The sequence below is a fragment of the Nothoprocta perdicaria genome, unplaced genomic scaffold, assembly GCF_003342845.1.
Source record: "Nothoprocta perdicaria isolate Ctin4 unplaced genomic scaffold, notPer1 scaffold_9, whole genome shotgun sequence".
NCBI lineage: Eukaryota > Metazoa > Chordata > Aves > Tinamiformes > Tinamidae > Nothoprocta > Nothoprocta perdicaria.
The window spans coordinates 6,949,919-6,975,271 of NW_020456198.1; the positions used below are offsets into that span (position 1 = coordinate 6,949,919).

The following is a 25,353-nucleotide window of genomic DNA, read 5'->3' on the forward strand; positions in this document are numbered from 1 at the left end:
GTTGGTGCATCTCAGGAGGTAACTGAAGCATATCCAAAGACTGTGCAGGCTGGAACGTTACAATGAACTGTTTTGTCCACATTTTCAGAAGGTACCTCTCCCAAAGCAGCTCTACTGAGACTCACTGTAATGTGGTGTCTCCCTGCTACAATGGCACACCTAAAGGCAGCTATAGGTCATAAATCCTACTGCATAGGTAGTTAGAATAGGTAGAATGCGTACCTGCATCCTGATGTCCTCAAAGAATGAGTAGGGCGTAGGGTAATTGGAGCTCAGTGTGGTCTGAATGACTGTCAGGGTGCATAGGGAGGAGATCAGCTGTTCGTTGCAGAGCAGATGCCTTGAAGATTGAAACCTAATGTTTTTGTAAGGTGGTTTCTGGGAGGCAAGATGCAGCTTCGTGGATTCCTGCCTGCCAACAGTGAGAAAGTGGCCACAGTACTTGGTTAAAGAAACCGCATGAAGACCTGAGCTCAGATTAACTATGCTTTAGGCTCACCTTTTCCTTCTGAGTGTGTCATCGATTTCTGATTTATGTGACCTGCAGCTTAACCTTTTTGTTGTATTGCTGTAATGCATACTGTGCTATATCAATGCTTATTTAGGTGCCCCAGGTACATGGGTAAAACTTGAGAGCTTTAGCCTTCTGTTTTTCTTCCCCTAAGGTACTGAGTTGAATCGAACTGATATTGAGGGCACATCTGCTGAAGTGGTCTGACCTTCAACAAGAAGCTGGGAAGCCCCAAATCACCAGTAGGGTGACTTGTCAAATTTGGAGGCTTGATTTTTTTTTTTTTTTGTCATTTTTCAGGCTATTGGAAAGAAATCTTCCAGGGAAAGATGACTTGGATCATGTGTTCCCACACGCTGGGAAGAGCAGGTCTGTCGTCTTCTCTATGGCTTTTTCCCTGCGGCTTCAATATGCAGCAATGCATGACCTTGTTCTGCTGCCTTCCATCCTGCACAGTGAGATGCTCCCCAGCCTACACACTGGTGAGGCCATGGCCTTGGGCCCCGGTTCCGCAGATGGGAGCGTCCTTACCCTAGTTCTCCTGAGCCGTGCTACAGAAACCAGCAGGTTTCTATGCTAAAATTAAGCAGAGGCAAGAATGTTTGTAGAACAGGGGCCTGAGAGAAGGGAAGCAAAATATCCCAGAATGTGTGCTTTTACTTTTAACTCTCTGACGTATATTCTCAGAATTGACTTTGACGTGTATTCATTTTGCTGTATCTACCTCAGCGTCCTTTTGCATCGAGGAAAGGGAAGGAGAACAAAAGTGCTTTGCTTTTGGGTTGTGATGGTTAGGTTTTGGCTGGGGAGTCAGCTTCTAATTTGCCAAGGTAATTATTTTTATTATGCCTTGCAGGATCTTGTCCAAACATCTCCTGATGTGCGGGGGATTTATGGGAGCAAATCTTCACTGCCAGTGGAATAATGGATCTCTTGGGGATGCCTTGGACTTGATGGCTGGTCAAGATACCTCCCAAGTCCTGTGTTTGAGGGAAATCTATGAAGGCACGGAGACAATGTCATTCTGTAGTGTGACAGGCTTTGAAAAAGTATGTACACAGCTGTTGTCTTTAGATGACAAATAACTTTAGAGACTGTGCTCAAGGTCTGTGCCTCAAAATGTTTCTGGAGATGTAAAAAACACTGCAGAGAAGCTTAGGAACTTGGAATGGAGCTCCAAAGGAGGACTGGCTTTTAGCGGTGCTATTTGTATTGGGAAATGTACAGAGCTATGCTGCTGGTGCCTTGGACTTTCTTTTTGGGAGCTGTTGAATTAATTAATTGACCCATAAATCAAAAGGAGTGAGTGTGTGTGTGTGTGTGTGTTAATTATCAAAAAAGCAAGAAAATAAACCACGAGCCCTTTGTTTTTGAGCATTTTAAATTTTCCTTGGATTTCCAAGTCTGTGCTACCACACAAGGCAAGGACAAGTCACAAACTGCTGGCTACAGGCATCAAATATGTTGCTTGCCAGGTCTTCCTTGAGTGACTGATGAGCACAAATTATGTGTCTGGAGGATGTTTCAGCCTGAGGTGGAAGTCTGAGACGTTTGATGAAATAACATCTGGGTGTGCCTCTCTACCCCCACAGACAATGGGGAAGAGTTACTAATTCGAGGAATTAATGTGGTAGAGATCAGAACATTCAGAACATACACAGAAGCTTGATCTCATCTGTGCTGCTGCCAGGGGGCACTTTTTTGGCAGAAGGATCTTAATGTGTGAGCTGTTTCCAGAAATGTTCATTTCCAGTGTCCAGTTCCTCCTGAGATCTTTTACCTTGACCCATGTGGAGTTACAACTCTGGAGGCTCCAGCAACTATGCTCTGTTTTGACTGATGGGTGGAGAGATCATTATAGGCTTAGACAGCATCCCTGAGCTGTGGGAAATCCTGTAGGAAATCCTCTTTAATGCAGTTGCTTGCTGAAGTGTGACACTTGTTTGATAGCACGTGACATAACTGCGGCTCTTTGGTGTCTGACAGGATTTTTTTTTTTTTTTCCAATAATACTGGGGAAATTGTGCTGGGCTTCAAAGGAAGTTCTAATGTCTGTGAAAATCATCAGTGCTGTGGAGACTTCAAGGCAGGTTTGCATTGCAAAACTGAAAGCTCTCTAGTAGTCAAAGGGAGATGCAATGAGCCTAAACTGCCATGGGAAATAGTGACAGATGTGATGTTTGTGTCTGCTTCTGAATATTCCTCCCATCCAGTTTGGGCCTTCAGAAGCAGTTCAGGTCTAGATAGAGCAGCTCCTAAGAGAAGCAGTAGATTTTCTTGCACCTGAAGCATCCACGGCTTCTCCTTGGAGCGTGGTGGAAAGGACAGTTTCTCGGTGGCAATCCTGGGTGTTGGGATGGAGAACATGGAGCCAATCCATGGCAGGGATTTGCTTCCTTTGAAGTGTAGTACAACCCCTGGCTGGGCAAGAACATGTGCTGAGCTCTTCTCAGAGGTTAGGTGTTTTTATCTGTGTGTGCTTTTGCTGCAGAAACAGCTGGAGGCCCTTCCCACTGCACAGGGTCTATCATCGTGTATTTTAAATAATCTGGGGCTAAAATGGAAGCCTTTGCTTTCCCTTCCTCTCCAGGCAGAGGCTAGAGGAGGCAGCAAGGTCTGCCCTAAGACTCGCAAGCAATTGTGCAAGGTCTTGGCAAGGAGAGGATGTGGTGTGTGCCCCCACAGCTGGGGAGCTCTTGCAGGAAGGGCTCAGAGGACCCTACGCAGGACTGTGGAAAAAAATGCCAACATAAAAGCTCAGCCTGGGTTGCCAAACGGCAACTCCTGGGGTGATGGAAGGGAATAAACTTACAGGAGTCCTGACCTTTGGATCTGTTTTCCTTATAAAGTGTTATGTCAACCACAAGTCTTCAAATTATGCAGAGGAGTAATTTTCTCCAACAGCGCACTTCTGTTTTCCACTGACGCACAGAGGTGAGCTGAATTGTAAGGAGAGAAAGACAAACAAACAACATGTCTAATTCGATAGGGCCCATCAGCAAGGTGCTGGATCACTTGTGGTGCGCCTGAGAATGCAGACTTCTGTGGGGAAGCAAGCACTGAAAGTGCTTGTCTTATCTCCTAGGAGGCCAAGGAGCCATTTGAGCTCACGAGCAGCTGTGGGACCTTGACTGCACTTATGAACAGTGGAGAAGTGACAAGAGTGGTTGTACAAACAAGAGTACTGGCTCTGTGGATATCTGTACAGGAGAGACTCTACTTCATATAAACACTCTCCTTCTCAGGTAAACAAACAAACACGGGGCGATTTGTGCCTGGACAAGAATTTTGGTTTTCCATCTTCGCAATTCATTTAGAAAAACATCATTCAGCTGCAGAGAAGGACTATGACCATACACCGATAATCCCTGATCAGTTTGGGCAAGAGGCTGTTTGTTCAGAAGATTTGGCAGCTACTTTCAACTATCAAAGATCTCCATAAAAATATGGACTGGGTGGTGCTTTGGTGGGGTTCCTCCTCTCCACAACCTGTTTTCCCCATATTCCTTCCCTTCACATGAACAGTACTCTGCTCTTTAGGTGCATGTCTGTGAAATGTAGGGCTCTTGCACACCAATGGCATGTGTTTCAGGTGCCTGGGGCAAATAAGAGCAATGATCTCTAAGGCAAGGAGAGAGTTGGTAGAAGTTGCCCTTGGTCTGTCCCACTTGTAAAGACAAGACACTTTTTGGCTCTTCCTGGATCTGGTGATAGAGAAGGGTTCATCAGGTACCTGTGTATTAATTTACTAGCTCTATGTATAGCACAAGATGGGGAACGCTGGCCTGGCAAGATGGTCTGGGAAAGCTGATCACTTAGGCCAGTAAGAGGATAGCCCAGACTGTCATCTGTGTGCTTTGATCTTCAACTCTTTTGCCATTGGAGCTGACACGTGTTCCCTGACCTCCTCTGTAAGGAACTGCAGGTGGAAAACTCCCTGCTGAAACTGTTTTCCATTTTTTATATATATAAGATATATATGTTCTTTGAAACTTGAGGCCAAGAGTGGATTCAACCCACATTACTTCTTTTTATTTTTTTTTAATATGCTAGATAATGGCTGATAAAGTCTCCCCTGGGTGCCTATGCATTCTTGCTGTCTCCTGAGGGCTCTGCCTGTTCACGTGCTCTTCCTCTATCAATCTGCTTGTTAGACAGTCCAAATGATGAGAGCATCTCTAGGGATTTCTCCTATTTTTTTTCTTAGCTAAAGGCCTCTTTTTTTGCCTCGCCACATCAAGAAAAAACAAACAAAAAAACCCCAGCATCTTTGTAAAAAGGACAATGCATATTTTATAGGACCCTTTGCTGGATCTGAGCCAAAGGATAACAGCTCTTCAGCTGGATGAAGCAAGGCAGGATAAGGATGGGGTCTCTTATCATAGTACTGGTGCTCTGCTCAAAGCAAAGGATTTATCTTAGAGTTAGTGCAGTGGGTTCTTGCAGAACTTGAGTGTGTATGAGAAGACACAGTTCTTTCAGATTGTTTGCTCTCATAATGATCTTTTTCCTCTCATCTCTTTGGTTCTGGGCTCCTACTTAAGCTGTTGCACCCAGTGGTTTGGGTAAGGGAAGATGTTTCAAACTTCAGTGCCCACAAAATAGCCACAGTTGTAAAGTTTTGGTGTGTTTAAAAGCAGAGGAATGTTGATTTCTCTTCTACCTCAACACAAGGAGTCAGCCAAGAGGGAATGAGGCATCAGACACTTTCAAAGGCATCAGATGACAGCTGAAATGAGAAGAATTATGGTCCATTCATCTCCCCTGCCTCCAACTCTGCACCCTGTGGTTGCATGACTTTCTTGAAGGCAAGAAGTCTTTAACACCAGAACTGAATTCTTAATGTGGGGAGAGTTATATTTTGAGTAACACTTCCTGTGCATAATCCAGGACTGAATCTCTGCTGGTGTAAATTAGCACAACTCCACTGACTGCTAATGACCCAGTTGAGTGTTCTCTGCATCTCCTGCTTTCTTCCTTTCAAGATCAGCGTGTCTGTCTTGCCAGTCTGTACCCACCCAGAGAGACCAGTCAAGTAATAGAGGGATGTTTCTGTGATGATCATTTGGGTGCTGAATACCAGAAGCTTCTCAGATCATTTCAAAATCAGTGTCATGTAAATCACAGGCCAGTAACTTATTTTGTAGCATCTGTCATTGATTATGCAACACATTCCTCACAGCCCTTTAAAAATGCAGAATATATAGGACACAGTAATTTATTGCCTCTACCGGGAATTACGTTGCAGGCTCCTTCTGGAATGAGAGTGAAGCTTTCTGTATGCGCTATACAATGGATTACTTGATGTTCCAGGTTAGCAGTACCAGACTAAGCAATAAAATGCAAAGCAGCACAAGACTGGATTATATTTCATGCGATTTAAACACCTCTTAAGCTACATGGCAAAGAGGACACCTCATATTTTAGTCACTGGAGTCATCCTAAATAATGCTGGCTGTACAGATACCAGCACTTTAGCCTTATTATAGAGTTTACTGAATGAGGACTTGCCCGTGGATACCCTTGTTTGAGCAATTACATTGAAGTTAATATGCATTAATTAGGTCCAGTTTGGGGGAACTGGGCCAGTTCAGGCCTTGGTATCTTGCTACGGGGCATATTACACAATAACATATTGCCCCAATAAATGTGGGCTTGCACTTGTAGCTTTTAGAATTGTAATGGCAACTCGGATCCCATTTAACCATGTGGATCCCATGTGGATTTTTCTGAATGACTTTGTTGTGGCTTTGCTCAGGTATGGGGTAAGTGCTTGTGAGCCAAGTAGATGTGGGGAAAATAGGGAAAAATGCCTCTATGTAAACATAATCAGAGAACGTTTGCATGCAACACAAAGGTCAAAACTTCTAATCTTTATGCTTAATGAGGACTGACATGTTAATAAGCAACTAAAAGGTGGTGAAGTCTGGGAGAAAGTGTAACGTAGATGATCAAAAGCATTTTAATTGCTTCTAGCCCCATCTGAATAAAACAACCATCCAACATAATTCCATGCTAGGCAGTTCCAAGCTACAAACGCCAGCCTAAAAGGTGTAGCGGGAGCCATCCTGCTCAGGTGTGTGCACCTCGGCCTCCCTGTGGTTCCTCAGATTCTGGGATGTCTTGGCTCCGAACCCTCTATCCCATGTTTTGCTTGGGTTAACGCTAAGCCCCGCAGAAGGAGCTAGACTTGGGTTTTGTTTTAACCTGAAGGGCTGTTTGCACTAGGGGAGAGAAAACAGAGGAAGGGTTTTGTTCTTCTTTGCCACACGTTAGTTCCAGTTGTGTAACAGGTGCCACAAGCTAAAGCTGATGGATTTTCACTGAATTGTGTGGTTGGATCTCAGCTTGCTATGAGTATGTTCCAGCTTCTCTGGCCCCCACAATAGTCTTGCCTCTGAGCCCTGCATTCACCTACAGGTATATTTTTAAAGCCTGGGGCCATATTCTGCTTCCACTTGAAGCTTCATAGCTCAGAAGAAGTAGCTCAGCTGATTACTGAAGTGGCTGTGACCAAAGCTGTCGTGTTTAGTGCCATGAGCAAAGCACAGGAATAACCGGCCGCTCTATCACTCGCTCAGATGTCACTGTGACCTTGCTTGATCACTATTGTAGACAAGTGGCTTTTGTCAGGCAAATTAAGTCAAACAATGACGTATAACCAACAGCTGAGAAATCACACCCCGTGTTTGCTTAACCTGTTGCTCTGGGGGAGCCTGTCCCCGCTACAGAATTGTGTCACTCTTCTGAAACAAACACTATTAAGGTCAATTTGCTTAGCTTGTGGTTCCTGCTAGGTAATCGTGATCTGTTTGCATTTGTCACAGGGTTTTTTTCAGTGCTCCTTTACGTTTCTTGATGGCCAAAGCAACATGTATGTGTCAGAAGTTCATGTGTTCTCTCACATAAACTGATGTGAGTGACCATTAAGGGAAGAAAGAGAGAATTTTTTTTTGTTGCATTTGCAACTTTCCAATGCGTATGTGGGGGAAAGCACTGTGTTAGATCATAAAGGTTGCCTGATCTGAGAGCCCAGAAGCTTTCAGCCTGTAGGTCATTTGTGGCTACTGAGCAGTAGGGCTTGCACTACTCAAGTGCTGCATGTGAAGTGCTCTGGGGATGTAAAATCCTTTGTAGTTGCCCTGTGTTGCTTGCAGAAATTCCTTACATGCTGTAAGTTTGCACCTCTTCCCAAATCCTCCTTTGCGATTCATAGTCTATAGTTGGGATAAATTCAGCAAATTTATTTTCCTACTTTAGCCTAATGTAGGAGCTGATGTATTTTCAGGGCAGAAGTTGCATGTGAAGCTGTGTTTGTGTTTTTTCCTCCCCCTTTGCTGTCTCTTTATCCCTTGCACGGGGCTGGTAACCTTCCAGGATTCAGGAAGTGTTCAGGTGGTGACAGACAGTCGGATGACTTATTTTAGAGTGTAAATTAGGATGTTAAAGACTAGTAAGATATGAGTTGGAATAGTTATAATAAAGGCACACTGGTTGTAGTTGCAATTGCCGCTTAGGGCACAGAGAAGTCTGCAGAAAGCCAGGGACAAATGGTCATCTGTTGTGCTGTGCAACTGCATCAGACCCCGGAGTCGTATCTGATGGGATTTGCACAGGGTTTACATATTGCTCATATTGAGTTTAAATGGAGAACAGGTTGCTGGGCGTTCAGTGGTGATCCCTGGAACATCTCTGTCTCTGCTTAGGAAAGCAAATTCTAGGTGTTGACAGTCCAAGGCCTGAAATATCACGTTGAGCAGCTGTCATGGCCAGGGGGACAGGCAATAGAGTGACCTCTGGTGCATACCACAAATAAACATATATATATATATAAAAAAAAATATATGTGTGTGTGTGTATGTGTGTATATATTTTTTTTCTGGTGGTAAAGATCCTGTTTGAGTGTTGTTTTTGCTCTTCTCACCTTATAAAGGTAGCTATAACAAGCCCAGAGCATTCCTTTCTCCTCCATTCAGATTTTTAATTGTGGCCAATAGTTATCTTTAGGCAGGAAGCGATAGGGTTTAGTCCCTGCTGAGCTGTCAGATTAACAGAAGCTCTTCAGGAGAAATCCTCTTTACGTAGGAGTAGCTGTAAAAGAAGGGAGTGGGGGTAGAGAAAGAAAGGGTAGTGTCAGGACATGCCAAGATGGCAAAGTGGCTACATGTAAACAAAAGGGGATAAGGAAGAGGCAAACGTGGAATTTTCTTTTAAAAAAGAAATAGTTCTTGCCTCATTAAACTCAAAGTAAATTTTTCTACTGCATACAGTATCTTGCTCTGCAAAGCGCCTGACCACCAGCAAATTAATGCCAAGTAAGACGTTTAGGAAGACAGAACTTGCTTAAGTATTGACAGGCAAAGCATGAGCAGTGAAAGCACAAGATTTTGTTTCTTTTTTTTCTTTTTTGTGCTTGTTTGTCTGAGGGAAATCATGTGCAGAGCCCCATGAGTGGGAAACACTTAAGAATAGTTTTAGTAACAGCAGCTGCACAGAGGGCATGTTTTAAAGGGCAAAGTAGAACAGTGTCAGCGTCGTCTGCCGCTGCCACGTGCGTGCCCATGCTGGCAGGCGGCACCTTGGGTCTAGCTCGGAAGGAAGAGTTCGACCGGCCGCTGGGTTCCAAGTTTGGTCAAGGGGCAATAAAACATGGGACTGGCAGAAGCGAATGATAGCAGCGGTGTTGAGTTCTCCGACACCGTGTTGGCCTGACGATGCTGTTACAAATATAGGCTGGGCTTAGGAGGAAAAGCAGAGTGGTGTTCAGTGGATAGGACGGGAAGAGCTGGGAGCTGGATGTTCCTGCTCAGATCTTTCCTTCCAGGCTGCCAGAGGACTGGTCTGCTCGGGTGACCTGCGAGGTCCCTGTGAATTGCTCTCCTGTGCTGGCAACTACCTGCAGGTTTTGGGGCACACGTTCCCCTGTACCTGACGTGGGTCAACAGGGCCCACAGAGCTGGGCACAGGCAGAGCAGTTGTGTAAAACAAGGTGAGGTGAATTATTGGACCACCCTCCCCACTGGGAAATTACTGCCCTTTCAGGATAACTGCTAATTTAGTGCATGGGGTCCAACAGCTTAGTGGATTTGAGCTGTGGCTGTCCTAATTAATGGTTCACGCTGTTTGGCAGCTTGGGAAGTGTCAAGGTGTTATAGTAATGCTGGTGTCTGATGCTTGCAGCTCCCTCACTTGGTTTGTCCTGTTGGAGCATAGGTGGTTGGGCAGCATTTCCTGAGGCAGTGGAGGGGACAGCTGGGGTGAATGGAAGGGGGAGTGGAAATAGCTGTGGAATCACAGCTCTGACCTCTTGAAGTTTCTGTTGACCTGAACCAAAAACTAAACTGAAAACCTTGGTAAATTCTTCAGATAATGGTTTGACTGAAAACTGATGCTCTCAGGCAAGGACTCTTGGTCCCTCAGGGGAAGCCACGTTATGTTTTCCAGCATGAGCTGGTGCAAAGTCACAAAACCCATAAACTGATGCCTTTTTAACTTTTTATTTAATTGGAATATCCAATTGTTCTCCTTGAGAATGGAGGGAACCTCTGCATGGGAGAGTACTTTTGTCACCAGTACTTCTGGCAGACCAGACTTTGGATGTGACCTGTGTGAAGTGCAGGTCTCTTCCACCTATGTTTAAAGTTTGAGATAGCTGTCTGATGGCCAAAATCCTCATTTCAAAGAAGGTGGAGGTGCAGCAACGCTGAACTGGAGGGAAGGTGAACGGACTGCAGGAGGAGAACCTCGATGGTGAGTGATTTGGGAACTAGCCCATAGGACTGGAGTGCTCGCTGCATTTGCATTTATTACCATTCTAAATAGCTGTAAAGGAGGAGCCAGTTGTCTCTTACAAGTCATGGTAGCCCCGTCTGGTGTTACCATGGGCAGAACATGAAAGACAAAGGGAAGCAGCACAACTTAAAAGGAGAATTAAATGGTGCAAAAACAAACAAAACCATCAAGTTGTCAAAGCTGCATTCCTCACACACTAGGCCATAAGCAAGGAAAAGAAAATGACTGTATCGCTGCTTGGAGCTGCAAAGCTGTTCACCCTGCTCCCCTTTCAGCACAGCTGCCTCTCTTTAGAGACAGCATGGGGCCACTTCTGAATGGACGGTGATGGTTTCTCTCCTCCTCCATGTCTAAAGTGCCTGCTCACCACTTCTAGTATCACTCCTAAAGCGGCATTAGACTTGGAGCTTCCTTGTTCCTGAAAGGAACTTGTTTGTCCTCGGAGCTGGAATGAGTTACTTCGGCCACCTCAAGTGCCCATTCACCAGGCTGTTTGATTGGTAGTTCTGTCGTAATGAGAAGTTAGGAGAAATGTTTTCTGATGGCTTCGAGAGTTGATGGATGTGATGTAGGGTAGTCTAGCATCTCTTGTTGGTTGCATCAGAGGAATTGTCAGTAGTTTCTGTAGTAAATTTCTGTAATGGCTGCACTGAGTTTTGAAGTATTTCATTTCTCTATGGTGTTTTTCTTTAGGGCAAGGTCCTGAAGGAGGTGGGAGGAATTGCAGTGATGAGATGAGCAGATACGAAATTGGGGGCTTGGAGCTTGTGCCATCTCTAATCCCAGAGTGCTGACCAGATGGTAATTTCCATAATCCCATTTTTACTTCCTCTCTGTTCTCAGCTCGTCGGAGTACTCTTTGCTTCCCTTTAAGTTGTCATGTAAGGTTTTTGTGCTAACTATCTGCTCTTCATTTCTTCAGAGGTAGAAGAGGAATTTCTCTATGGAGAAAGCCTGCAACAGCACTATTGACTGTGCATCATGATTATAGATAAAGACAAGCTATTATTGTAGGCATAAAGCTTTGCAGCTGATCTGCACAGTGTAACTCTGACAGTCTTGCACAACATTTGATTGAGACATTCTCTAAGCCAGTTTAGAGACTAGATGCTTGTTGCCAATGTGCATCTTGTTTCATTTTGTATTTTTATCAGGCCTGAAATTCTAGCTCTATCTGGGCCTGCTCAGAGCCTAATTCTTTCCAGGCCAATTTGCTACGGTGGAGTTAAAATAGGTTCACTGTTCTGAAGGATTTATGGAATGCCAGTTCCCCAATTTACCTCTTCTGGTACTGAACTGAGACGGTTATTCAGGTTAGCAAGATGGACCTTAGACTAGCACTTGAGAAAAAGAAAACAAAAAATAATTCAGCGGGTCTTCTTTGTGGTGACAAAGTTCTCTTAAAAGTAAAATGCCATTATGTAGAGCCCAGTGGTGGCATAGCCCAAACCCAATGTCTCCTGGCACAGTTGTGTGCAATGCTTATTCTCAATGTCATGCAAAGGATGAGGTGAAAACTCATAATTAGGGACTTGATATGTGATAAATACTTTGTGTGGCTTGCTTATAAAGCTTGATGATGGGTTTAAGAATAATATCCCAATGCAGAGCTTTGAATATTGTTGGTAACAGTTTCCTTGTGGGAAATGGATGTGAACACAAAACAGCGCTCTTTTGATGAGAGCAACTGAAGAGGAGGAGGAAATGGAGATATGACTCCTGGGATGCCAACGAGTGCGTGTCCCTGCAGGCTCTTAATGTCCTCCTCATTCCCCTGTAATGATGCTGCCCAACAAATCAACAGTGATGGGAAGAAACTGGGCATAAAGAAGCTCTGCCCAGGCACAATCGCGTCATTCATCAGGTTGGGTCATATTTAAGACCCTCTTGTGTCCTTTGCATTGAAAAAGTTAAATGTGTGGTGCTTGCTGGGAGGTGAATTTTGTTTTCTTAAACAGCATTTCTCAACAGAAAATGCCACTGTGTGAAAGAAAGTTGCTCTTCTATTTTAAAGGGAAATGAGTGGGAGGTTGCGTTGTAGAATTTCATTGTTTTCTTTCTAAATATAATTTCTTGGTTTGTTCGAAACATCCCATCCCCTGAGAGAGCATTCTTGTAGAAATAGGATCTTTCTCCATTCAGAGCGAAGATATTATTGTTGCAGTGAGTTTTGAAATTTTCCATTGTAGAGGGGAGAAAAAAAAAACTATTTTCTGTCAGAAAATGAAAGCTAATTAGTTCTCCACCCCAGATCCAGAAGTTTTCCTTTTTAAAATAAACTTGTCATTTGTAATGAAACTCTCTCTTGCACAAGTTGACCGAGACCCTGTTTTTCGTTTGAAAACAGTTGGGATAGGAAAAAGCTGCAGCTTGCCTTAAGTGATGAACAAAGTTGTCATGAAATAATAAACTATTTTTATTTTGATCTTTTTTAAAATAAAAACTGGGAAAAATAGAACCAATTGATTTAAATAGTTTAGAAAGGAATCTTGAAATATAGGATTTTTTTTTTTTAAACAGAATTCTTAGATACAAAAAATGTGCAGGCTCTTCATAGTACAGAGTTTTGGACAGAAGCCCTGTGGTGTTAAGAGCAAGCAAATATAGAATATCAGAGTCCATTCATCAAATGCTCGTACCTGTCTTCATATATAATTTGCTAGATATTCTGTAAGAGGGAATGCTGGTAATTGTTTTGTAGTTTCGCATTATCAGAGTATCAAATTATCCTTTCTTTATCTGACTTTTTAAATGTTTAAATCTGCTGATATAATTGACTGTAACAGCTTGTCCTATCAATCATCATGAGTATTTATTCCTTAAAAACTGTAGAGTCTGACAGGGAAATATGACCTGCTAAAATACAAAAACAATTGTTGGTAAGAAAAAGATTCCATGTTTGCCTGTGGCCAGCGAAAGTGAGGGAATTCGGGATCTTCGAGCAACTTTTGTTCTCCTCCTGTCTGCCCAAGTTAAGGTCATTTTCTTGTGGATCCATTTCTAAAGCTCAATGGCCATGGTTTATAAGGTCTGAAAGACCTTCCAAATTCAGTAAAGAAGATATGCAAGAAAGATAACCAAACTTTATTTAGAATATTTAAGGTTGGAAGGGACCTCTACAGATCATCTAGTCCAACCTTCCTGCTCAAGCAGGCACACCCTTTATTAAGGGCATTTCTCATTATATGGATTATATGGAGTAACGGATGGAATCAGACTTAATGAATTTTCTTACAGCAGTGGCATAAAATGGAAATTTCAAGGAACATCAAGGGAGAGATGTGTATATATGTGTATGAAATGAATATTGGAGTGGATGTGAGTGTGGGGAGAGTAGTCCAGCATGAATACTTACATATAACAGCTCAAGTCTGATCAGAAGACATGCTAAATTGTAATATTTCATTCTTTTTACTTGAATCTCAGTTCTCCACTGCTGCAGGTTCTTAGGGTCCTGATGTGTGGCATACAAATAAAAAATTGACCTCTGAAGGAGCACACTTTGCCAGTTACTACCTGGATTCAACCTGGCGGAAGATGTGGCCGTGCGAGAAACCTCCAGTTCAGTGTCTTCACTAAAGCTGCTCTTTAGAGCATGATTCAGAACAATGACCGTGTGCAATTGCACACTTGAATTTATCTAACAGCAGCCTTAATGCTATTTAATTATTTGCTATTAATTAATTATTTCCCTTAATGTTATTAGTTATTTACTTCTTGAAAAATGAAGGAAAAGACTCATTGTTCTCTGTAGCTATCCAGATTGAAGACTTTTGTCACATTACTGTTGAATCTTTCCCTTTTTTTTAAGAATGTCTTATGAATCAAATCTGTTCAGTCTCTTCAATAAGCCACAGTCTGAACTAGTTCTTTGTTTATTGGAAAATATTTGTGTGCTTTGAGAGGCCACTGAGTCAGAGCCATACGGAGCAATTAAAATTACAAGCAAATATTTTCCTTTTTCATGCAGTTAAGTGCCTAATAAATCCCCATAAACATGAACTGTGCTAAATGAGACAGCATAAATAAGCTTTATTAAGCCCAGACTTAATTTGCCCCACAGCCACTTTGCCCACATCTGGCAGTGAGGAAGAGCCTTAAAATGAATGTTGGTTGAAGTCACTAATGGTGACTTTGAGGCTGCAGCTGTGTAAATGCACTTTAATGTGAGTATGAACGGGGCTCGCTATGTCTTAGCGTTATCAGTGAGGCTGGCTTCAAAATAGATGTTCAGGAGTTGCTTTGAGCAGCAGATGACTTTTGTCTAAACTGAAGGAAAAGTTACCTAGACTTGTATAGGCTCCTTGCTGAGAAAGATGATGAGAAGTTGAGGTGATGGGAGGAGAAATGAAGGAATAGAGCGGGAGAGACTGGCTGTAAATCTGGTTCTTTTGAAGGTTCCCCAGAATATCTGAAGGTTTCTCAGCTAAAATCTCTGGAGGTTATGGGCAAGGGCTATGCTATTTGCTGCACCACGTGCAAAAATGAAATAGGTAATTTCACGTCTTCTTGGAGAGGCAAATTGGATGATGCTGTTGCTGCTGAGAAGCTGTATACTATAAAAACAGAGTTGAATTTTGTTTTTTGATTCAGACAGCAGCAACTAAAATACCTGCTATAGCTTCATTCCAGTGCTCAAAACCATTAACAAATTATGATTGTGACTGCACAACAATGGCTAAAAACCCCTTTCCTCTTGCTCCACTCATATCCAGAGCTGTGCCCAGGTTTATTGCAGCCCATGTTCAGATAACATCTTTCCAACTATGGGTCAAGACTATGGAAATGGGCCTCTGGAAAGCCTATGCATATGGGTGCAGAAGTTGGCATGGTTTTTAACCTGTGTTGTTGAGAGAAGGCCATAGGGGCACACAGCTACCTACTTCATTCAATGCTTTGACACTCAGTAGGCTGGGACTGAGTAGAGAACTGATAAAAATATGAGATGGCAGAAAATCCACAGAGTTTTTGCACTGGACTGATACTAAGCCAAAAGTCTTGTCATTTCTCTTCTGATTTCCATGTTTCTTTTGTGATGAAATTGTCTTAATCCGAGACACTAATGGATATGTCCACTCTGACACCCCAGTTGTCATTGCAGAGCTGCTTTGATGAGCTTTCCTATGTGGAAGAAAAGTCTGCATTTTTCTTCCTGTCAAAAAGGTGTTTCCTATAATTTGTAGCCAAGCACACTGGCTTAGAAAATGCATGTGTTTCTACACCCATTTCCAAGCAAAATATTATTAAATCTGTGGAGCTTCTTTACGTCAGTTGGCATTTTTGTCACAATTACAGAATGTACTTTTAGACTGACTGAAATGTGCTGTTAAAGAGAGGGGGGGAAAAAAAGAATAACAACAACAAAAAACCCAGAAACGTGCTCTCTAATAAGCAGACATGTAGGGAAAGAGTGTGGTAATGACTTTGGCTCTGTTTATTGAGTCTGGGCCAAATTCTGATCTCAGTCAAACTGGCCTCTGCTGAGCTGCTCCAGATTTTCACCAGTCTGACCAACTGAGCCCTTTTTTTGCACATTAGGATTTGATTGTTGGTAGTAAATGCGGTGGTGTTGGGCAAGGAGGAGTACAGTTTTCTTCAGTACAAAAATTTTCTAGAGTCCTGTCCTAAACGAGCAGTTTGGGAGCGCTTTATAGGATGTATGTTTTTGGTCAATAAGGATCTGTCTGTTGCAGGGCATTTGGTATCCCAAATACATACAACCTTCTAAGTAGTGTACATCTATATGGCTATTTCTGTTTGTGTTACCTTTTGTACAAAGTGCAAATACGTGGTGTCAACATCCATACATTCATCAGCATCGGTTAAGTCTACGCAAGACAGGAAAGTTGTTTCTAGAACACTACCGGGGCTGCCTTATTATAAACCACAGATTAACACATCACTAGACAGTGTACACTTCTGTACAGCTATTAATTTTAATCTTCCTGTATTATTTCTACACATGTACAGCTTTTAGCTTTATGCTTTAGAATAGATTTATATTTGAAATGAATATTGGACATGGTCTTGTCAAACAACGAATGAGTCTATAGTTCTTATTGGGCTGGTTTTACAAGATAAAGAAGATACATTATCATATGCATGATATCATTATAAAATAACAGAAACACTGATATAGATAGAATACTAAGTTTTATGTGTATTTACTTGTGTGCATATACAGAGACAAATGTACACTGTTCATAAAAACAATACCTAAATTGTTAGTCCAGAGGGGAGATTCTCTCTCTGTTGTTTTGCATGGGAATTGTACAAGGGTAGGAGGAGAGAGAAAACAAAGATGAAGTCCATACCTTTATATATATGGATATAGACCTATAAACCTAACCTGTAGTCTATGGATATAGACCTATAAACTTAACCTAAACTTAAAGTTGAGACAGTAAGTTGTCTCCAAGACAGGAATACAATCATCTGTGCCATTATAATATTATTATTATTGTCCCTGGCATGGGCTTGACCAGCTAGTTAGTGCTCTCCCAAACAATTCCTAAGTTTGGTTCAGGTACGAGCAGTGTATGTGGGAGTCCAGTGTATTTGAGTCCCATCTTTGAGTCAATGTAGATGTAGCTCAAGCTTCTACGTTCATTATCAGTTTGTGTCCATTGTGGTCGTTGCTTTGTGTCCCTCTTGTCATAGGCTTGACAGAGCACAGTGACATTGCTTGCCAGTTTGCTGCAGACCTGTTATTTACTTTGGCTATCCGCATGCCTCCAGGACTGGTCACCAACTCTGATCCCAATTACCCTGAGATGGGTCTGGGGTGATTCTGGTGGAGCAAGTTGTTAACGTTGCTTCAGTCACACAGTTCAGAAGATGTCCCTTCCTCTGCAAGCTGGTGCTGAGCTAAAGAAAGGCAGGGGACTGTAGTCGAAGGTGCAAGGACTCCACAAAACCCTGTGGAGGGAGGTCAGCCATGGGGAAGGGGAAATTCATGTGCACAGGCACAGTCCCTAATTATAAAGTGAGGGGATGCTTTAAATTTACAAAGGTATTCGGTTGAACCTCAGGCTAAATAGGATCTCCTTGCCTAGACTGGTCTAACTTGCAGTTTCACACAAGTTCCAAGCTTGTAACCCAGATTCCTATCTCCTGCTTGCATTGCTCTAGAGGTAAAATCCCATTGCTGCAGACTTTCACTGATGTAAGTGAAACCAGGAGCAGGTCAGGTGCTTGAGAAGGACACCTGCACAAGAAAAACAACCCCTTTTTTTTCCCTCTCCATATCCTTCTGCTCTTACTCTCCTTTCATCCAAATAACAGCTGTGAGGGTGTTTACATTCCAGGCTCTTAGACCAAGAAATACTTGGGATCATGGATGCACATGCAAGTGAATGCAAACCATAGTGATCTGGCTTATCCAGGGTAAACAGTGGTTATTTTTTCTCGATGCTGGACCTGCCCTGTACTTGAGTGTGCAGTATGATAGCTCCCCCAAAATAAACACGGCACGTGAAGAAAATGCAGACAAGTGGTGCACTACAGAATTCACAGCAGACTGTTGGCTCTGTGGGCTTGTGTTGGAAAACTCGAGAGCTCTTATTGCTGAGTGGGCATAGAATAGTAAAAGGATGTTGATTATGAAACATGGGAGGCCTTGGACAAAAGCAGTGCCTTTAGGTTGTGGGTGGGTTGGATGGGTGAGAATTGGAGCCACCAGCTATAGAAGACCCAACTCTCTGCGGGGGGAGAAGGACCATAGCTTCTGGTGCAGTTCCCTTCCAGGACACAGCTTAGTTGAGTTGATGTCTGACGGAGCATTGTGGAGACAGTTCACATTAGAATTTCAGTTTAATAAAAATTGTGTGGTGTATTTTTTAAAAAAATATGCATTGAGTTATAGTTGTGTTTGGAATACCTCCTATTTGCTGGAGAAGGGAGAACTCAAAGGAAATTTAGTAAAGGTCAGTACCCTCCAACTTGGATGTCTCCTCTCCTGTCTGCAGTAGAAAACACTTCTTGTAAGACCCAGACTTATATTGGTCAAACTCATAACCCAAGCTAATATAGAAGGGATTGTTGGCAGGCTTTTTTGGGGGGGCAGTGCTGCGTAATTGAAAGATCATGGTGACGTTGAGGCCAAAATATTTTGTGATCACTACTATTGAGTGACAGGTGCCTTGCTCCCAGGCTGTTTCTGGAAACAATTCCATATGTGAATTTCCAGTGAGATGCATACAGGAAAAAGCAAGATGTCTTGATACTGGCATCAGAGGGCATCTCTTACTGGGTAGCCTTAAATAGACAGAGCTGTCTCTGGGATTCCTCGGAATAGAAAGTGTGGAGTCCAGAGTGTTCCTGCTGTGGCTGAGCTACGTTTCTCCAAATGTCCTCTCGCTGCAGTAACTGACCCAAGATGCTGCTCCCAAAACTGGCTGTTCTTCAGAGCATCTCACAGATTCCTTTTCTTTGGCTTGGTTTGGAGTTGTTCTCAAGCTTCCATCATCTTAAGTTGTAAAGCAAAAGTCATGGTGCTTTCTTCCAAAAAAAATAAAAAGACATTCTAACAGACTACAAAAAGGGTTGACTAGCCTAGCTATTGGGTTTCTGACCCTTCCATTCTTGCTCATGTTGTTTATCAGTTCTCAAATTAGTAACAGGAGCTTTGAGACTGATGTCAATCTCTGACGTAGATTTTTTTTTTTTTTAGACTTCCTTGACCATGTACTTATGATCATTCCCTTTCATTTAATCGCTGTGAATTTCTCTAAAAATACCTGTTTGCAACATTTGGGTGTCTTTTAAGTGTTACTTCTATCATAGACCATTTTTGTAAATAAATATTTTGAGTTGACAAACCTATCTAAATTCTCATGCCTGCTGCAAATTAATTATGACATTTTAAAAATTTACATCAGTTTTAGTTGCTGTTTTTCTGGGATGCATGTTTAAGACCAAACAGGTTTTTAATGCTAAAATGATCATGTTTGATAGAATACTGACAAGGGGTGTCCTATTTTTGCCAGTAGTGGTCTTAGACTGCCAACATGTAGTGTGTGCCAGCATACCACAAGTGTTATGCTGGGCTATTTTAAGGTTATATTCTGTGAAAGAGCTGAGACGCTTCTGAAATACCTGTTAACGTTTAATGGAAACTACACACTGTTATATGTGCTGCTGACGGGCACGGTCATTATAGCCTTCAAATAACATGCTGCCTCTTTGTAAGGCAAAATAAAGGTTCCATCGTCCTTTTAGAAGAGTCATTCAAGTCAGGTGGTCGGTCATGAGCTCTACCCTATCAGATGCTTCAGAATAAGGTCTAAAATCCTTATAGACAATAATATGGTATCATAAGTTATATGAATTTTCTTCTAAATTCCTCTCGGTTAATATTTGGCTTGCATCCTGGAGCCTGAGGGTTTGTATCTCATATCCTGCTTAATGCTACGGTGGATGTTTTCTCATTGTTCATATAAATGTGGAATCCTATTCTTAGTCCTCCTAAGTATTTGGGTATATCTTGTAGTATTTGTTTTACTTGTGTCTTGCCCTGTGTGTTTGCACAGGGACACACATTGTCACTTGTGGAGTTTATCTAAGCAAAAATAGTCTTTGTCACTTCAGCTCTCCTGCCTCGTGATCCCATCACATGTGCCTTGTTCTTCTATTAACAATAGAAGGAAGTTAAGAGTGCCCAGATAGGTGAAATAGCTAATTCCTATTCAGGGAAAAGGCCACTGCCATGAGCACTCCTAATAGTTTGTTGTAAAATCCTTTCTTAGATCTTTAATGGGTTTTGGAGGATCACATCTTCTACGGGGAAACTTTTCGATTTGTTTGGGTGAATGCACCAAAAAGCACTAAAAAAGCCAAGAAGCAGCTCTGCATGCTTGGTGTGTGTTGCTTTCTATTTGTGATTACCATGTAGAGCTCTAATCATCCCAGTAATAATCTGCTTCCATGCAAAAGGAGAAACTTGGAAATACTCTTTCTTGTGGCTCTGGAGCAGATTTCACATCCCATCAGTAAACCGAGGTTCTCCTGCGACACTGGGCCCCACTCTAGTGACCTTCTCCCTTTCCTGTCCTCCCTAATTCTTTTCTCTATAGCTAACCCCACACTAGGTGTGAATAGAGATGTGTCCTTGTTGGTGCAGGATCAAATCACGGAGAGAGAAATCTAGTATGGATTCAGTGAGAGAAGATGCAGTTTACTACTGAACCTCTTTCATTAAAATCATAAATTTTCTGTTGAGGCCGGAAGGTCTAAAGACTTATGCTTTTGGTTATGAGCTTGCATCAGTAGAAAAAATGGGAGAATAATAAGACCTGGAGTGCTTTAACTTATGCAATCTGTGAAATGCATATTTTTCTCTTTTTTTTTTTTTTGAAGAGATTTTTATAGGTCAGATTTTAACTGATGTCATTAAGGACTCTAATGTCACGTAAGCCAAGTATTCCTGTTGGGAAGTGTAATAATGCCAAAGGATTAGCAGAGCTAGGGGTTAGCATTGCAATTTACAGACATTAACTTCAGTGCTAATGGCTTCAAGAACAGGAGCTATGCCTATCTCTTTACAATGCCGCGACACTGATGCCAGTGACAGGGAGACCTGCAGACCTTGGTAATTAATAGCTCTGAGTATTACAAGCTGCGTGGGCCTCTAAATCCACTTCTCCTTTCTGAACTGTGCTTATCTTGATGGATGCTTAAGCCTCTCTTATGGCTGCAGCTTTTCCTAGATTAGAGCATCCAGAACAGTGTCCATTTTCCCTGGACATTGGCCTCAAAGACCCGGTTAGTGTCTTGTTTATAGAGGGGGTATAAATGACCAGTCTAATCAGGCTCTCAAAAGGCATCTCCAGAGTGAAGTGTGTTCAACTTGGGTACTTTTTGCAACCTCCCCAATGTCACAACTGTCTTCCAGCACCTATGCAGAGATGCTCATCCAACCGATCTGCCTTTGACTGCTGTGGATGTCTAGCAGAAGCCTGCATTGATTATCTTAGATGCCTGAAGCTGGAGCTGAGCTCCATGCTTAGTCCCTCTGACTCTGTCACTGTGCTTTGCATGGGAAGAACTGTGAGATGTGAGGTCATGCGGTCGCCAGTTCAGCATGGGCCAGCAGGATGATTAATGCTGAAAGGAAGACAAGATTCTCGCCTCAAAGAGGCATCCTCAAACCACTGTCTTTCTCCTGGGTCTCTTCGGTCACTACCGTGTGCATGCCAGAGCACTGGCAGCGCTGACCGCAGCATTGCCGGACGTGAATATGTGAGGACAGACTTTGCCCTGATGTGGAGTCATGTTAATGGTCTGTGCCGAGCTCTGTGGTAGTTCGAAGACACCAAGACTTTCTGCGCAGGCGACGTTAAATCTGCATATGGGAGGAAGCATCTTTCTGCTTATTTCTGGCTTTTACGTAGTGGATTCGCTTACTGAAGATAACTTTAGACTATTCCCAGAAGGACTTCTCAGCATATGGGCTTCTTTTGGTTTAAGGAGTAAATCTCATACAGCTTAGCTTTAGGAACAGGAAAGTAAATGCCTTTTTCCTCTCTACCCAGCCCCATTGTTGTCCACCGAGGAGCCTTTAAAAGAAATTGGGTGCAAGCTCGAAGTTTTCAAGTAGCTCAAATGGCAATTGTGCAATGGGTTATTGTTAGAATTACAATGACAGAGGCTAATTAAAAAGAATGCTGTTGCCTTTCAGGAAGAAAAACAATTTTAATTGGTAACATCCTAGACATGTTCTGCCAGAGTCTTCCTCTCATCTTTTCCTCGCTGGTTTTGATTAATGTAATTTTAACAATAATTTCTCCGAATAACTTGGCTTCCAAGAGTGTCTCTGCCAGATTGCATTATTGTTCCCTGCTTGATGGAGCTGTTTACAAGCATCTCACTTGCAACATGCTCTTGGGGGAGCAGCAGTGTCCTATTGCCATTCCCATGTTCTTTCTCACAGGCAGAAATGTAGGAAAGGCAAGGTGAGGATGGGAGGGTGTGGTGGGAAGCTATGTTCACACAATACTCATTCCTAGGATAACTCCATGCTCGCAGTATTTGCTTAATGTCCTTTAAAGCAAGATGTGGTGAGTAGGTAGCAGGGTAGATGTGGGTATGTGTGAGTATTATAGTGATGAGTTGACCCCAAGTATTTTATTCCCATTAACTCCCTTGTTAAGATCCTCCCACCCTCGTGGATCTATTCCAGGAGCCGCTTTCCTCCAATCTATCCTTCCATCTGTCCGTTTTCTTTTTCACGGGGATTATTTTGAGACACTGTGGGTCTAGTACTAGGACTTGAAAAAAGGTTGCACTTTTAAAGCAGTGCGGTTTACCTGCAGTGCATTTTATAGGCTTGAGAAGATGATGATAATTGGTGTCACTTATGGGGAAATAAGGAAATAAATAACAGTGTTACTTGTGGGTACTATTTTTGATTTCCAGAGTTAAAAGGATCCTATGTGTGTTACAGAAACAGCAGCTCTGCCATTTTAACCTGTAGGTTTTATTCCGCCCACACACGGCTTCAGGAATATACAGTGAACAGACTGTGGCAAAAGCATCATTTTCATGTAATCCTAATGCACCAAAACATCAGCAGCTCAGTTTAAGTAAGGAAACGAATGATCTCACTTCAGTGACTCTGTGTGTGTTATAAATGAGGTCTCTATATGTAAGACGGGGAAAATCCAAATGTTGTGTAATCCTCCCGCAGCTTGTCGCAGATCTGTACTCGCTGTGTACAACGGGTGGAGGTTTGGGGGGAAATAGTGCGTTTTTGTTTTGTTTCCAGAACCCCCACTGATGCAGTTAAGCAGGAAATGGGCACACAACTGGGCTTTGCTGAGCTGGAGCTCAAGCCTTGCGGCGCTAAGGTCTAGTCCTACAAACTAGTGAGTAACAGACTCACCTTTCTCATGGCCAATGGGTCCAGAGTTCAACTTCTTGGGACCTGAATTAGACAAAACATGAGTAAGACTATTTCCTGTGTCTTGGCCGTGATGCGGCCTTCTTCCATGCAGTTCCTGCTGCGTGATGTCCCACAAGCTTCAGATTTAGTGTAGAACCAGCCCGTGGGAGGCCTGAGCCCTTTGGCAGGTAGGAAGGAGGAGCTGAAGGAGATGCTGGAGATGTACTTACCAAAGGCAAGCATGCACGGTGGCATGTGGTGCTTCCAGGAGATGCCCCTCAGACCAGATGGGGCCCAGACGTGCTCACGTGCCGTGTGCTGAAGGAGCTTTGAGGCTTCTGGGTGGTGTATCACTTCCTGGAGCTATCAGAGGCTGAAGGACTGCAGTTATGGCCTAGCTTTTAGCAAGGCTGTGCTTTTTCTCCAAAGTTGGCTACACTTTGAGGAAGACCCTTATGTTCAGGTAGGGCCAAAGATTGCCGTTGTGTGGCCTTTTAATTATGAGGTTAAAACACAAGGGAGTTCTGGTGCTTTTTCTCACCCTTGAGCCTCTTGCAAGGCTGGGCTTGGGGCTTCTAAATTTCAGCTCTGAACTGTCTTGGAGGAACCACTTCTGTCTCAGCATCCTGAGGCAGCTGACGTCTTGTTTTCCAGCATCCCTTGGTAGAAGGGAGGTCTGTTTCCCATAATGAAGAGCTCCAAATGACTCCCTTGTGTAACTGACAGATGGGTGCAGAGTGAAGTTGGATTCAGGCTTTGAATAAATCTTCTTTAAAAAAAAAAAAAAAACCTTAAAGTTCTAGCAGTTTCAAACCCAAAATAAAATGCAGATTAACCGCAAGCCTGCTCATATATATAAATCTTGACAGCTGCAACAGAAGTGCTTTTCCTAGTAGAGTCATTCCTCTACCAAAGCCTAATTCCCATACTGTGGGAAATTATCCGGACGTGTTTTGGTATTACCTCTGCTGACAACTCGTGAGGTTCGTTAGTGTTTCCCTAATGGGAGTTCAGAACTGAACCAAGCCCATAGATCCCAACTCTCCTGAACCTGAAGGGGGACCAAAAAATGGAATCGCAGGCAAATGCAGACTTTTTCTGGCTCGTGGTTAGCCTGAAACATAACTGGAAACAGAATCTTGCTTTCAGTCATGGAAATATTATTTATATTCAGTCCTGGGCCTGTTCTGCTGTTGCATAACTGCCCAGGTTTCAGTGGGGCTCCACCAGCTGGGAATCTGGCATGTTTTACCTCGCGCTGCGGTGTTTCTAATTTTCTCCCACACGTCTGGGAGCAATGTGAGCAGCACAGGAGAAAATTTGGGGCATGTGGGCTGTATTCCCAGCAGCGCTGTGGCAGCATGTGCACCTCTGAGCGCTGCTTGGCACTTGCATCTCCCCTATCTTTAAAGTTTCCCTTGAGATTCAGTTAAAATCCAGAGAGGGCCAAGGTCGCAGTGAGACCAATAGTTATTTCCATGATACGCTGAGGTGTTTGCCTGGCTCTATGACAACATTGGATGGGTGCACAGATAGGAAGGAGAGTGTGTGCACGGATGACACTGACCGTAGCAGGTCATGGGCTCCACCACTCCCAGTGCTAGTGACTTTTGGGGAGATTGGAACACTCCCGTGTTCATACTTCTGGCCTTATTTCTCTGCAATCCTGGATCATCTAGGACCTTCCAAGAGACCTGCTCCCATGGATTTCAACACTGCAGGAAAACAGAGATCAGGCTCTGAAAGACTTACGGTGAGAACTTTCTCGGCTTGCTGGGGATGTTTGTAGCTTCTCCTTCCCAAGTCTCTAAAAACAGCCAAAACCAACACTGAGTCACTCCCGACTTGCTCTTCCCCAAAGCACAAGCACATTCCCTGCCCTACGTCCATCCAGAGGCATATTCTATGAGGAGCTGGGAGAAGGGATGAGGGCTGGGTGCTGCATCCGATGTCCTCCTGGGACACAGGATGTCCTCCTGTGTGGCTTTTGCAGTTGCAAGGAGCATGGTGCTTTAGGGCAGAGCTCCTGTGTGGGTGCTCCCATGTGCCTTGTGGAGGGGATGGAGGGGGAAGGGAGCTGTGAAGACCTGCGGTGATGCTGATCTCGTTTATTCCCCCCGAACTGGAGCGGGGTATGGAGCAGGGCTGGCTGGGTGCTGTGAGCAGCTGT

At 43.2% G+C, this 25,353-nt stretch overlaps 1 long non-coding RNA gene across 1 annotated transcript; it reads left to right on the plus strand.

Annotated features, from left to right (window-relative positions):
- Positions 1-819: 819 nt before the first annotated feature.
- Positions 820-4,388, plus strand: LOC112958730. Its single transcript, XR_003251482.1, has 2 exons — positions 820-880; positions 3,597-4,388. It is a non-coding gene; the product is annotated as an uncharacterized LOC112958730 (long non-coding RNA).
- The last annotated feature ends 20,965 nt before the right edge of the window (positions 4,389-25,353 follow it).